This window comes from Cornus florida, unplaced genomic scaffold, assembly GCF_030987335.1.
Source record: "Cornus florida cultivar Cherokee Brave unplaced genomic scaffold, ASM3098733v1 CherokeeBrave_3.0.0_Hap2_Chr11, whole genome shotgun sequence".
Taxonomy (NCBI): domain Eukaryota; kingdom Viridiplantae; phylum Streptophyta; class Magnoliopsida; order Cornales; family Cornaceae; genus Cornus; species Cornus florida.
This window is the reverse complement of record NW_026775581.1, coordinates 81845545-81861802: the sequence shown is the minus strand read 5'-3', so window position 1 is coordinate 81861802 and position 16258 is coordinate 81845545. Positions and strand designations below refer to the sequence as shown.

General features: G+C 35.5%; 1 pseudogene; it reads left to right on the top strand.

The window, feature by feature from the left end:
• Nucleotides 1-2081: 2081 nt before the first annotated feature.
• On the top strand, nucleotides 2082-15250 carry LOC132281408 (uncharacterized; annotated as a pseudogene).
• Nucleotides 15251-16258: the final 1008 nt, after the last annotated feature.

Genomic DNA, 16258 nt, shown 5'->3' with positions numbered 1-16258 from the left:
ATAATGACCATCCTCTTTGTGGAACACCATGAAACTGCAATCATCATCGGAGACATAGCGTGATTATTTATCGCCAACGCGATCGGACACCAATTTGACGGCCCAATTTGTAAAATTTGTTCAAATTACAATTAAATTGAATCTTTAAAGATTTGGGTTTGTGGGATTTCTGTTAATTATTTTCTCTCATCTTACTTTACTCTTCTTTTGCAATGTGTGTATATATGAGAGGTGAGAGAAAAAAAATTAACCGAAATTCCACAAACCTAGATTTTAATTGCTTTAAAGTTGTAAGTGAAAGAAAATCGAAAATCTTCCATCGCAAATTGAAAATCTTCTCTCTTTTCTTTTCTGTGTGTTTTTTCTTAGGTGAAAATCTTATATGATATTAAGACAACAGATCAAGATAAAAATCTCATTCACTATAACAAGTTTTTAGTGGAAAAAATATTTTATAGAGAACAAAATTTCAAAGAAAAATATAAAGAGATTAACATACAAAGAAAAAGATTAAGATGATAAATAAGGAAATGAATTAATCATACAAAAGAGTCAGGAAAGAAAAAGGTAAAGAAGACATGGAAGAAAATTGCTGAAATGATATTTTTGTCTAAAAAAATTTATTGTATTTAATATGGTGTGGAGGTGCTGGAGAGAACTATTTATTTATTGCCACGTTGAAATCGGCATTTTGTTGGTTTTTTTTTTTTGTCGCCTAAAATATCATTTTTTTTTTAATACAAGTGACTTACCTAGGGTTTGCAATAAAATTGGGTTTGAAAGGCCAAATAAACCAATTGACAGTTTATTCAGATGTAGTGAGTCCAGTGACAAGTTTTGGGCAATTTGGTCATTTAGCTCGAGTCTTGAATCCCAAGTGAGCAAACCAAACGACCAGCAGCACGTCAAACAAATCACCGTTAAGAGAGAGAAACAAAAGAATGGTGGGTGGGACCCACCACACCATGTGAGACTCATACTTCTCGTGGTAAACATTACAAGCGCGGGAAGCTGGTAAAATGGTTGGAGTGCGTGTGTTCCCACTACTACACCGTCCGACTCTCTTTTTTTCACCTGCCACGTCAGCCTCTACTCGTCGACGTGTTCTGTATCTCCTCTCAATTTTCGCTCATTGTCTATATATTTGTCATTTTGTACATCCTAAGTAATACAACGTCGTATTATTTGTTTATAAACCCACTCGACGCCGTTTAAGGTGGATCCCAACGGACACAGTGACAATACGTTGTCTTACTTTATTGGATATTTGGTTTTTAATGGGAATTTTTTTAAAAAATGCTGTAGTAAAAATGATACACTAATTTTTTTTTTTTTTTGAAATTCGAAATTTTCTTTTTCTTTTTTAGAGAGAGAAAGGGAATGTTTTAGAGAGAGAAAAACCCCGCCCAATTTGCAACTCCACTTCAGTAGCAGAGCGTATAGTCACAGATGGATAAGTCTGAGTTGAGCGGAATGGATTCTTGTTTCCTTTCAATTTTGATCTGCTCTGATCTCTCTCTTTCTCTCTTTAGGTCACATTTTTTCACTGCTTCACTCTCTCTCTCTACATCACTCTGGTTCAGTTTGTAATCGGTGATTTGCGTGAAAAGCGCCCCTTGGATTGTGATTAGTACGTGAGTTTTAGTGCTGTTTAATACTCGTAGTAGAAGATATCGATGTTTGTTTCTTGTTCGAAAAATGTGATTTCGATTCTGGATTTCTTTTCTTTTCCCTGGTGTATTGTGGTATTTGATTTTGGTTGCATTCTTAAGGAATGTTTATCTGAATGTTCTATGAATATTGCTTCAATTTTCTTTTCTTTTCTTTGCTTTTCCCTGTAATATTTTGATTGTTAATGGTGTATTGTGGTGTTGATTTAACTTGCATTATTTAAAGAATGATAATCTGATAGTTCTATGAATATTTGCTTGTTCCTTGTGCGCTGTGAAATGGTTTTGTGTTGATTTTTTCACATTTCACCAAACTTAAAATCCAAAATTGGAATTCAGGGTTCTATCCCGTCGAGATTCCGGAGTGGGCATTTGTCAGGGTTAATTCGAGTCTCAAGAGCCATTGGTGATATGGATGATAGTGAGTCTGCGTCTGAGAATGATCTGACCACTGATTCGGAGGAGGAGGTTTACGATGGGTATCCAGTTGGACGGAATTGTTTTACCGAGGACGAGTCATCGGATTCTGCCATGAGCTCCGATTTTTCAACCACGCAACTGCAGAGCAACAGTAGAGGCGTGCCTCGTACAAGAGCACATGTTTCCAGGGGGCATGAGTGGAGTTTTGTTTCAGGGACGAGTGCAGAAACTGCTCCAAATGAGGTATTTTATGGTTTAAATACACTTTGGGTTCTCTTGTAAGTGCTAAATGATAAGTGATTGTGTTGATGTTGTGTGTTTATGATGTAGGAATTACATATCGTTACTTGGTTTTAACTTAGAAATTACGGCGATTAATGATGCTAAGGTTTAGCAAATTTCTGCATGCTGTATTAGTTATGCTGCTCGATCAAGGTATTGGAATAAATGTGTGCAGTACATTTTGAGCTTCCATTCTAATAAATGTGGATTGACCAATTTTAAAAGATTTTGTAGCACCAGAACATTCACTTCTCTATTATCTGTAAAAATTAGTGTAAGGAAATCATTTTGGGATTTTTCTCCATTTTTATTCTTTGTTTATCTGTTAGTGGGCAGAGAATATGACAGTAGATTAAATTATATATTTGCAACATTTGTGTTGATTTTACATCTTTAAAGTATTGAAATTCCCAAGAGCTCTTAAGGGGGAGTATGATGACATAAGACATGAAGGAATTCTCAAGAGCATTTTCTATAACGTGCAAGAGATAATATGTTCCCCCTCCTCCTCTCATTTTGTGGATGTTGATGCTTACGCTTACGCTTGGGTATTTTTGAATCGTGCTCTTACTTCTTGGGGCCTGCCTTCTCATGGCCCCAAGAATTGGAATTTTGAGTATTTCAAACTCATTTATAATGTAGATATTTCTTCTATTCTTATGGTATTGGGAATCCAAATTTGAAATCTTGAAGAATAAGAAGTTAGTACTGCAATATTTACCTTTTGAGTCTGCCTGATTGTTGGAACTGAGAACTGAGTCCCGTAATTGTGAGTGGAGAGCTGATATAATGCATCTTCTTATTCCAATTTTGAGTTGGAGTAAATACTCATCCTGTACTATTAATGTATTTCATAAATCATGTTCTATGGAGTATTTCCTTTCTAAAGTAACTGCGTGATGAGTGCTTCAGAGTCATCCTTCAGGGTAGCTAGTTGTTTTCAAGTGAAGCTGGAAATGCAGGCTATTTTATCACATTTATGAATGATCACATGTGATTTCAAGCATGACGGCAGTCACTGTAGAAATGGTGTCAAAAGTTAGAACTATCTTTTGGAAATGGCCCGTGTAGGCACTACATGAATTCTCACTTGGCAAATAGATGAATTTATCAGAACAACGTAGACAGTGGCCACCTTTTGGATATGCTAAAAAATAACGATGCTTTTGATTCCTAAAAGAATGCAGTGAAAGGATTTAGAACGGAGAAAGATGTTGGTAGAAGCAAAACTATCTTGTAGGAGAAAAAAGTGGCATGAGCTTGATAGATTTACATGTCTTCTCCAGCTGAATAGAAAGAAAATCTGTAGTTCCTCCCGGTGGCCGCCCCGGAACAGTACGCATCTTGGCCATAAAAATGTTTAGCGTTCTTTTATTTGGTTGTTCTGATCAGGTGTGGGTACACTGTACATGCCGAAGTGTTGTCAGTCATTTCATGTTGTGTCCTGCATAGGTACTTTATTTTTAAATATTGTCCATGTAAAATAAAAATTTGCTGAACTGAAGCATGAATCTGACTCTCAAGGTCGTCTATATTGTTATTTGCTCTCGGAATTTCAGTGCCAATTATATATTTGTCTGAATTTAACTTTTTCTTCTATAATAGAAGTATGATTGCAGAATCATATTTTCATTACTAATTACCTGCAAAATTTGTATTTGAAATGATCATTTCAAAGTTCAAATGTAGATAATTTGTTGCCAAGCTGATCACTGTTTTGCAGGACTTTTGTGCTAGAAACCTGCAGAGCGATTTTGATATTGCGAGTGCTCCCTTTTGTGGTTCAGCTGGGGAAATCAAGCAAGATACTGAAGAAATCAAGCATGGTTTTTCGGTTAGAAATGAGCCAAATACTTCAGAAAGTGTGGCAACTAGGGTTAATCCAAAGGATAATACTGGACAGAAGATATCTAACCAGTCTGCAAGGTTTGTATAAATGTTGCTGTTTCCATTTTCAGAAACCTTGTGTAATAACTGGTACATTGGGAGGCATATTTGTAAGCATCCAGAAGCATATTTTTCATATTGTTGTAATTTGGATTAAAATAATACCTTATGTTTGTTCCACAGGACTGATGCTGGTGTAGAAAGCACTGTCCCCTCGGGGTCATTTCCAGCTCGCCTCCCCACATTTCGTGCTAGGTATTTCTTACTTACATTCTAGATGAAGATAAAATGAAATATTAGAATTTTGAATATGGAATTGGTAATGATGTCATTTCTGTTATCTGTAGTTACATGCTGTGTTATTTAATATCAGTTCCCAAGGGCCGTGGCATGCTGTGATTGCATATGACGCATGTGTTCGGCTTTGCCTTCATGCTTGGGCGAAGCAATGCATGGAAGCGCCCATGTTTTTAGACAATGAATGTGCTTTATTGCGAAATGCATTTGGGTGAGTTAAATCTTTTCTTATCCTATTATACTACTTGCTTTTTTTAAAAAAATCTCATCCAGTAGAGATATGTTACTGGTGCTTCATATTGTGTATCATATTATATTGAAAATTAAAAAAAATCTTATCTCTACTGGATATGTTACTCGTGTAACATTTCAGTTTTCACCACCTTGCGTATCATATATTTTTTTTTTCCTAGTTGGGACGCAACACATTGCCTCCACTGAGGTTCAAACCCTTGACCTCCCTATTTGGGAAATAGAAGCCTTGTACCGCTAGGCCACAGGCCTGTTGGTGTGTATCATATTTTATTGGTGCTTCATTAGTAACCATTCAAAGTTCTACATCATTATCAGTGCTTGTTTACTTATTATCTCAATGTATCCTTTACTTTTTCACTGTTTCTTTTTTATTTTTTTGGTTGTGCACCTAAGACCTAACCCAACCCATCACTTCCCTTTACAACTTGCGTAGAAATCTTATCTCATGTAACATTTCAATTTTCACCACCTTGTGTATCATATTATATTGGTGCTTCATTAGTAGCTATTCAAAGTTCTACATCTTTGTCAGTGCTGTTTACTCATTATCTCAATGTATCCTTTACTTTTTCATTGTTTCCTTTTTATTTTCTTGGTTGTGCACCTATGACTAACCCAACCCATCCCATCCCATCCCATCCCTTTACAACCTGTGGAAAGGCCTAAGGACTTTTCAGAGAATGCATCTGCTATGGAATTTTTGTATCCCTTCCGCATAGAATATTTTTCAGTACTTGTAGTCATCTAAGTTAACACCTTTATCTTAGTTGGGTGCATGCACATGCGAGCTAAACTCATCCAGCTAATAATCAACCTTTTACAAAATCATACATATCACTGCAGAAGTGAAAATATTTTGCAGTCTGAGAAATGATGAAGAATTCTGAATATACGAATAATTGCAGCCTCACACGGGGCTTATATTGTTGATATTTAGACTTACCAGTAAAGTTTTCAAAATTTACAGGAGCCCATTGAAGTTCCAGATCACGTGAAAATGTTTCAACATTGTACTACTGAAATTAATTTGTTGCTCAACTGTTCATTTGTCTACCTTCATTTAAGCATCAACCTGAAAATCTGACTTCTATGGCACTTGGTCTTTGTTGTTAAAGTAAATACATTATAAAGACATTGTCTGTAAATTTTAGATTTTTAAAGCAATATTGACCTCTGATTTGTGGGTGTTCCACTAGTTTACTACAATTAGTGATTTTCTTGTATTTGTATCACAGTTTGCAACAAGTGCTACTACAATCAGAGGAGGAGTTATTGAAAAAGCGCTCTTCTAAGCCTGCTAATGAGGGATCTGCCCCTAAACCTAAGAAAATGATGGGAAAGATGAAGGTGCAAGGTAGTATTGATTTCCAGATTGGGCATTCTTGCTGGTCAAGTGCTTTCATTTGTGAAACTGTCCTGAAATTTTGTTCATTATGCAGTTCGTAAGGTGAAAATGGCTCTTGACCGGCCTACAGGCTGCAGTTTTTCTTCCATTGGGACACCAAAGATTAAACTGAATTCTGTCCGAAGTCAGTTTTCCAGTTTAGAATCGACATTCTCGTCTGCGTGGCAATCAGTGAGGCAAATCTGTTTTGTACCTCGTTTACTTGAAAATGGCTATTTTTCAAGGCAGAGCCAGGCAAACATGCAGCCTGGCGTAACAACCTTATGCAGTAGTTCATCATCTTATGAAGTTGTGCAAGGTAATTGTACTACATGCTTTATTCATGGAAAAATTATGTATTTTACTATTTTTTATACACAACTATTAGTCATCGAAGCTGTGTTTCCTGAAGAGTTGCACTCTCATGGCAGCCTTTGAAGAATTTAAATTCCATAAAAATTAATAGCATAGAAGACATTCCTAGATGATAAATAGGCATATGTTATTGGAATCAGTGGATTTGGGCTCTGATGGCGGTCTTTGGAGTAGTTTAAATGCAATAAAAGTTAATATAACCTGACAATTTTTTAGTTGTAGGCACCATAGTTTTGGGCTCTGATCACAACCTTTGGAATAGTTTAAATACCATAACAATTAATATATACTGACAATTTTTAGTTGTAGGCACTGGAGTTTTTATAGTTATTCAAGGCACTGGTGCCCATCTTGATAAGAATACATTCGTAGATGATAAATAGGCATATGATGTTGGAATCAGTGGACCATTTATACGCTGATCCCCATGTATTTAACTGGTTGCCTTTTGGATTTTTGACATGTTGAGCCCATCAAATGGCTAATTACTTTATATATATGCACTTTACTTTGCAACTCTCACTTAAAGTGATTCTTGTAAATGTCATCAGAAACATACTGTTGTTTGCTACGGTTGAAAAGCTCAACTGAAGAGGATACTATTCGAATGCAACCTGGATCTGGTGAAACCCATGTATTGTATGTACTCTCTTCTTCTTCTTCTTCTTCTATATGTATAGGTATATTTTGAGCTGAAAGTATTGATGACTTTACAGCTTTCCGGATAGCCTACGAAATGATCTAATTGTTGAAGTCCAGGACTCCAAGGGGAAGCAATATGGTCTTGTGCTTGCTCAAGTGGCTACTATTGCCGAAGATCCAGTGAAGTTCTCTAAATCCTAACTTTAGTTGTAAAATTTAGTTGGTACCGAAGATTGTTTTGGTGTGAGGCTTATAGTAAAGATCACTACAGGGTGACAAACTACGCTGGTGGTCTATTTATCATGAACCAGAGCATGAGGTTGTTGGCAAACTACAGCTCTGCATAAACTATTCAACAAGTTCAGATGTGAACAATAATCTGAAGGTGAGCTTCTCTGTGCTCCATGTAGAAAAACATATAATTAAAACAACCAATCTCTTCAAAAAAAAAGAAATTATTTTTTAATAAGTTGCTGCTTGTAATTAAGTTGAAGTTTGATTTAGTAGTGTAAGGCATAATGTTGTTTTGAGCATGACATAATGCTGGTATATGTTCCATATAAGATGATTTAGGAATTAGGATGCAAATGCACTCTTTAACTAATAAAAAGGTTATTATATGGTGACATTTTGTATTACAATATATTGGGAATTGTGTTAAAAATTGAAATGGAGGTAATAGCTTGGACAGCATTGAGATATATTTTAAATATGATGATTATCTGTTTCACTTCTATATTTAAATTTTTGAATACTTGGTAACTTTAGTTTTCGTCATACTGTTGATTCTTTATAGAAGAATTGACATATATCTTTTTATTAGATAACCCCCATGGCATCACATCAATAGGTAGCCTAAAGATAATGTGTATCCTTTCGTTGCTGATATAATTTTTAATCAATGATAGAGTCATTTCTAAATTCCATTATAGTATTTATATATTATCATTATCCTTTGAACTTGGATTAATTGTTTCAAGTTTCTTTTTTTTTTTTGTCTGAACTTGGAGAGATGGGATCTTCATATAATCCTGTCTTTGGAAGTAGTTTTACAATTTGTACTTTTTTTTGGTTTGTAGTGTGGTTCTGTTGCAGAAACTGTCGCTTACGACCTGGTTTTGGAAGTGGTGTTGAAAATTCAACACTTTCAACCAAGAAATTTATTGCTCCATGGGCCGTGGAAGTGGCTTCTGCAGGAATTGCATCATATTATGGGGTCTCTGACATATACACTAAGCTAAGGTACTGGGAGTTCTTGGTTGTCTGCTAGTTTCTATTTTTGGAATGTTAAGCCGTTAAGATGTGTAAATTTGTAATAAATTCATCAGCTTGTGGCTACATCTCTGACTCTGTATTTCTTAGGCAGCAATATACTTCGGTAATGATGCCTCTCTTATATATGTTTGTAGGTATCTTTCTTATATAATGGATGTGGTCACGCCCACAGCTGACTGTCTCACTCTGGTAAATGATTTGTTATTGTTTGTGGTTAGACACAGTAAGAGCACCCGGAGTCATCAAGAGGTATAACTCAAATTCTTAAATTTGTTATTATTATTAGTACCATTTCTATGCTACTATTAATCTGTTTGTGGCACTTATGTTTTTTTTAGAGTTGCTTTTGTGCTACAGCCATGTTTTGTTTAGAATAAGCTTCCTTCTGCCTGTAGTTCTTCTAACACTTTGCATGTTAATATTTGGTTCATTAGAATCGTATGTTACGAGAAATAGAGGATCAAATTGAACAGATTCTTGCACTTGTCTTGGAGAACTATAAATCATTGGATGAGTCAGCACCATCTGGGATTATGGATGTTTTTAGACCATCGACTGGGCTTGCAGCACTTGGATTGGAGCCTGCTGTAAAACTATACACCCTTCTTCATGATATATTATCTCCTGAGGCACAGAAGAAACTGTATAGCTATTTCCAGGTTCGTGAAATTGACATATGTGTAATGATGCTTGTTTTCGTTTCTACTATTCCATCATTTTAGTAAGTTGTTGTGAAAACCCAGGCTGCTGCCAAAAAGAGATCAAGAAGGCACTTAACTGAGACTGATGAGTTTGTTGCTGGAAACAATGAAGGCATTTTGATGGATGCTGTTACTGTTTCCACTGCTTACAAGAAGATGAAATCCCTTTGTTTGAACTTGAGAAATGAAATTTTCACTGATATCGAGATCAATAATCAACACACTCTTCCCAGGTAAATTTTTTTGCTCACGTGAACATTATTTGAGCTTAAGCAAAAGTTAACCTGTCCATTCACAATATGGAGCTTCACCTTCAGCCATAACTTTCGATATCTTTGGGATTTCAATTTGCTATCATAAAAAATAAAATGCTCAATCTATTGCATGGAGCTAAGTGTCTAGGTCATATATTAGATTATATCATGGCATATTAATTTCCCAGATTTCATTTCACTAAAACCAATTATGTTAGTTGCAAATTGCAACTTTCTGCATTCAAGTTGGCAAGATTTAAGATTTGATAGCATGTGCTCCAGAATTTTCATAATCATTCTCTGCAATATAGATTCTTTAAAAAAAAATTATAGGCTCAATGTTTTCGTTTCCGGCCTTCACTTGCATCTTTTGGGTTCTATTGCACTATGCCCATCACCATGGTATTATTGTTCCTTCCTTTCTCTTATGCTTCATTGTTGTTCTACATTGAGGACAATGTATGAACCAAGTTTGGGGGTATGGAACCAAATTTTTATTTTTGTTGTGTAGTTAAATCTTGTTAAGCAATGAGTTCATCCCTTTGGAAGCTAATATATGTATATATATATAAAGATTTTTGGATCAAGAGAATTGTACATGTTATATGTCTTCAATTGCTGTCCGGGGTCAATAAAAATGTTGGAAAACTGTGTTTTGATGCAAGTGGTCCACACCATAGCTTAGATTGCCTATCCTGTAGTCACCGACTTCTAGGGTACTTCACTTTGCACATCTGCACACCAACATCTTACTTGTGAGGCATGCACCCCAACTTTCTTTACAGTTTGTAAATGTCCGATAGGAGTTGATGAAACTAGCAAATAAATATCCACACCATAGCTTAGATTGCCTATCTTGTAGTCACCGACTTCTAGGTTACTTCAATTTGCACATCTGCACACCGACATCTTACTTGTGAGGCATGCACCCCAACTTTCTTTACAATTTGTAAATGTCCGATAGGAGTTGATGAACCTAGCAAATAAATATCTTTAGCATGTTTTGTTTTCAAATCTCTCTTCAAGAATAAAGTTTGAGCCTCAAGCAACCTTGGTGCACATGGTGGGCGACTGGTCGCTGCCTTAGCAACTCTGTGTTTGAGATTGCAATTGAATTCAGTATTTAGCATGGGCGACCGGTAGCAGTCTTGAAAGTTGGCCCAAGTTGCCCTTGGGCTTGAAATGCTTGGCCCAATGACCTTGTCTTCAACTAGGCCCAGAATTGGTCCAAGTACTTGAAGTCTTCATTAGGAACTTGCTTGGATAGAAGCATCGTTTGAAGGCCCGAAATTCTCGATTCTACTTGATTTTGAGGATAGTTACCTTAAAATGGCAAAAACACGAAAACAAAATAAAATCATAAAATAAAAACAACTAAATAACTAACAAATGTAAATAAGACGGCTCGAATGTGCAACATTTGGCACTTATCATATATGCCAAAACTCCCTTTCTGTCCCTTTGTTTCTTTAATATAACTAGGCTCTGAGGCTGTTCAGAAAGCTTCCACATCAAGCTTTTTGACTAACTTGGCAGATATATACCATATGTCCATGTATCATGTGTGGGTGAGTTTGTGCTGGCACTTACATATACACATATGCTTAATCGGTTACAAAGTTTCCATATTAGGTGGTTATAGGATTTAGAATAGTGTTTCTTCTCTACTGGGCTTTATTAGCTCACCCCTATTATCTGTTCCCCTCCCAGATTGAGCACACATTGGAGGCTAGAGATGATTGGGATATCTGAGACTTGATGCTTTCTACTCACATGCTTGCTTGACCCACATGCCTAGAAGTAGAGGAGCTTCTGTGTGTTTTTGCCATATGTATATATTAGCTTTTGGTTTGAAATAATTGATGATGTAAAATAAAAGGCTTGTAAATTTCACATGTAAAGTTTGTATGTTTGGAAGTGGTCTGTAAATTAGAATTCAACCCTGTGTTTACTGTGCTTATGAGCTGGGAATGAGATATCTTTTATTTTTCTGAGTTTTGAGTATAGTAGTTGGATATGTTAATTATTGAATATCAATAGTTTATACAGGTTCCTATTGCTACTAGAAGTTCAAAATTATGTTGACATATTACTGAAATTTTCACCTAACAGATGTTCTCAATGAAATGGCTTTTAAGAACTTTGAAATGTAAACTCATTGGAGCAAAATGATTATTTTAGTAGATTGAATACCCTTAGTTTTCCTAACCACCTAAATCCCTCTAATCACACCTCGGTTTTTGGATCTCGAAATCCTGGGTGTGACAGGAACCTAGAAAGACAAGGGAGGAAAAAAAAAAAAAATCACTGCACATTGTCCCTTATCCTGAGTAACAGATTTAACAACCTTTACACAGGAACAGTATGTGTTGCAAACTTCTAATAGTTGTTAGGAAGCACAGGAAACGATGAACAGGTACATGGTGATAGATTTTCCTAGGTTACTGTCTGATGCTATACTGATCATATATACAGAAGGCAATCTTCTCTGAGCTTTGATATCTCTTGTAACTTCCAAGAAATTAGAAAAGCTTCAACCCATGACTAGATAAGTTTTATGTTTTATGGTTAAAGGTGGACAATTTTATCTTTATCTCTCTCTCTCTCATTCATCTTTTTTTGAAGAGTTGGTCATTATTTGACTGTGTTAACTTTACAATGGTCAAAGGTTGCATTAATCAGAATGATACACGAGATAGGAATTGCTCTTCTTTTCTCTTTCTTTTGTTTTTCCTTCTTTTCTTTTTCCTGGTAATTGATGGAATTGGTCTTGTCTGCATGCATATGTGTAACATTTACAACTTTACAAGTTGCTCAATTGTGATTTTTTTTGCTTGGCGTCGCTTGCTGGTTATCTTATGTCGTCATCTGAATTTCTAATTTCTGCAGTTTTATAGACCTTCCAAATCTTTCTGCATCCATATACAGCGCAGAACTTTGCAGTAGATTGCGTGCATTCCTTATTGCATATCCTCCAACAGGTCCATCACCTCATGTAGCAGAACTTGTCATTGCGACTGCAGATTTTCAAAGAGATCTTGTCAGCTGGAACATAACGTAATTTATTTGTCATAGTTGTGCTCATTGTTGCAAATTCCATTACATTAATTTGAACTTTTTTGCTCATTTCATTGTTCTTTCTCAGTCCTTTCAAAGGTGGACTTGACGCAAAAGAATTATTCCATCTGTATATTATCCTATGGATTCAAGATAAGCGCCTTGCTTTGCTCGAGTCATGCAAATTAGAGAAGGTACATATATTGAGCAATGCACTATATATGTGATTTACTTCTGTAAGTTTATGTTGTATGTTTCATAGTGAAAACTTGTAAATTAGACTTAAGCAGCATGCCACTAAATAACACCCCTCAGCTTCATCAACATTTAAATCAAATTTTGGTTACATTCAGATTTAATTCTAGAAAAAGGGGTGCATATTGCATTACAGGTAGCTGAATTTATTATGCTTGCATTTCTTGTTATTTTTAAACCAACTTAATAATGAGTATATAATGGGGCCATTTTCACCTGTAGTATAAACAGCCTAACACTTGATGCCACTTGTCTATCACGGGGAAGCTTTGATTTGGTTTTTCATAACTGCTTGGACAGAAAAGCCCATAATTAATAGTAACACAGTTGACTTATCAAAAAAAAAATACAGTTGAGCAACTCTACAGCTTTTCTTCCCTGTTTTTCATAAATGAAATTATTTTGAAGGAGTCTTTGGGATATATTGCACATCATACGCATTATTGCATATTTTCGTTTGTGGTTTATTATTTTGATGCTTGAAAAAGTTTATTCACTTGCAGGTTAAATGGTCAGGTGTCAGGACACAGCACTCCACAACCCCTTTTGTCGATGATATGTATGACCGCCTGAAAGAAACTTTGAATGATTATGAATTCATCGTTTGTCGTTGGCCGGAATACACTTTTGTTTTGGAAAATGTATGGGTTTTTCTTATCCTCTTCTTATTTATTTATTTTTAGTGTTATTTGTTAAACTTTGTTGAAGTATTATCCAGCCATTTGATTTTGACATCAATTTACCTGCACTATGACTTGCATATGAATCTGAAGATACTTGTTCCATAGGAAAAGAGGGTAGGGGTCCATCCTATCCAAGTTTGGAGCCAGGAGTTACCCTTGTTTCTCATGGAAGTTATCAAAAAGGAAAAAGAAAAAAGAAAGATGATATGTCGTCTTATTATGGACTGCTATTTATTGTTATTATTATTCTGTGATGTAATGACTCACATTATAACTTCATTGTTTTTGTTCTTTTCTTGGTTTTTTTCTTTTGGTTGTGTATCATTTACATAAAGGTCATCGCTGACATAGAAAAGGCAATTGTGGAGGCGTTGGATAAGCAATATGCCGATGTGTTGTCACCACTAAAGGGAAACATTGCACTGAAGAAATTTGGACTCAAATATGTCCAGCAGCTGGCAAAACTATCCATTTGCCCCTATATGGTTCCCAATGAGGTGAGCTGCAATAGTCAAATTCTCAACTTGTCACCCCCCTTTTTATGTTGAAAATTAATTTGCCCACACTTTTAATTTCAGCTGGGAATTCTTTTGAATTCTATGAAGAGGATGCTTGATGTCCTGCACCCCAAGATAGAATGTCAGTTGAAGTCATGGGGTTCCTGCATTCCTGTTGGGGGAAACACGGCCCCTGGAGAGAGTCTCAGTGAAGTAACGGTGATGTTAAGAACCAAATTTAGAAATTACTTGCAAGCAGTTGTGGAAAATGTGAGTATCATTCCTTATGTTTCATGCCTTACCTTGAATTCCTTCTCAATACCACAAATCATATTAAACTCTAAGGTTTCCCTATAACATATTTGATTATTAGATCATCTAGGTAAATGAAAGATATAAGTGGTCTTTTGAAAATGATTAAAGGTACTAAATCTATAATCATTTTGTTCGCGGATAAGGAAAGATATAAAACTCATCACCTGTTAAAGAAATACATGAGTGCTTGATCTTTCAGAAATATAGATGATCGTCTCCTAGAGAATAGATGTACATGTTAGTTTCTCAAATAATCTTGTGAAAGTTGCAAGTACACAAGAATTTGTGCATAATCTGCCCGCTTATTAAGCATATGAATCCTATCTCTAGTTATCTACCATAATTGGGATTAAGCATGTGAATCCTGTCACTGGCTATCTTCCATAATTGTGTTTGCCAAATGGTGTTTGATCTACCAGGCATGGCCATTTTTAATTTCCTTTGCAATCATTTTTCTTCAAATGTTGAAAATTATTCTTTTTACAGTGATAACACTTGTAAATTATCCTTAAAGTTCTTTGAAAGACTCGCCATGAGTTGGTATCCTTGAAATGCAAGCTTTGACGCGATTGGATAGAAAATAAGACTTCTTGTCAGATGTGATATTTCTATTTTGTGTGAATGTCCGCTCACTCATTTTTGTGATGTGCAGCACTCCAGCTTTCTTGTTCTTCAATTCATATGTTCTATTTTTTAAAATTAACTATCTAGATTTCATTTCTTGGGTATTTCTTAGTTTTCTTTTCTTTTCTATGTTCCAGACAAGGTTAGAAAAGATTCTCCAGGATTCGAAAGAAAGTGTGGTTGAATCAGACATAAGGAGTAGAATGCAACCACTGAAAGACCAGCTGAAAGATACCCTAGACCACCTGCACACTGTGTTTGAGACCCATGTCTTCATTGGAATCTGTCAGGGTTACTGGGATCGTATGGGACAGGTACGTGTTAATGGCATCTGGATATAAATCTTTTGTTGAGGGTAAATCAGGAGATTATTAACAAATATCACTCCAGGTTTATTGGTTTGTACGATCTTAAAAGTGTTTTTATTTTGTCGTAGGATGTTCTGAGCTTCTTGGAAAGTAGGACTTGATCTATTCATTAACATACCCTGAATTGAGAATATTTGAATGAGCCTTGAATACTTTGTTTAATTATTTCCTAGCATGAAATTTAATTCACCTAGTGATGCCTAGTGTTGAATTAACTTGAAAAATGAAATTAAGATAGTCCTTGATATGACCTTTGACATATATAATTTGTATAATATTTGGAATTGCTTTGTAATCTTGAGAATTTAATTACTTAAAATAATTAAATTCCCTTTTATTCTTCCATTGAGGTAATTCGGCATTGATGTTGTATTCTTACTTAATTTGTAGTTTGGAACTTGTAATATGATTACATGATAGTATTCCATGAGTTGAAGTTATGATTTAACGTGTAAGTATTCACATTTTATTTATATGATATTTAATATGCCATTGTAGCTTGAATGCCTAGGGCATGGCTTGTGTGTATTCCATGACTTAGTTGTGCGTGGTAATTGATTCTGGTGCATTGTGTATACATGATCTACTTGTTGCACAATTTGATGATTTTTGGAAAGTTTGTATGGACATTAGAAATTGTTACAACTAGGGCATGGCTTTAGTACGGGGGATGAGAGTTCCCTCTATTTCATATAGTGCGCACCGAGTGGTACCCTGAGGGCTAGTAACCTAAAATCACCAATATAACGATTTTATTTTGGGTTTAGTTGTGCACTAGGTAGTACCTTGCAGGCTAGTAACCCGGAACCACTTGCTTGGTCATTGAGACCTTATGTCCTTTGTCTTTCCGTTAATTATTGATTTCGTATTCAATTCCTAATTGTAATCTTGGATTGCTTTTAACTTGTTCTAGGATGCATGATACTTCATTTCTTGCATTGTAAATTTGGATTTGATACTTGTATGCTATGTATGTCAACATTGCTTAGTATACTTAGAAATTTATATTTGAAAATA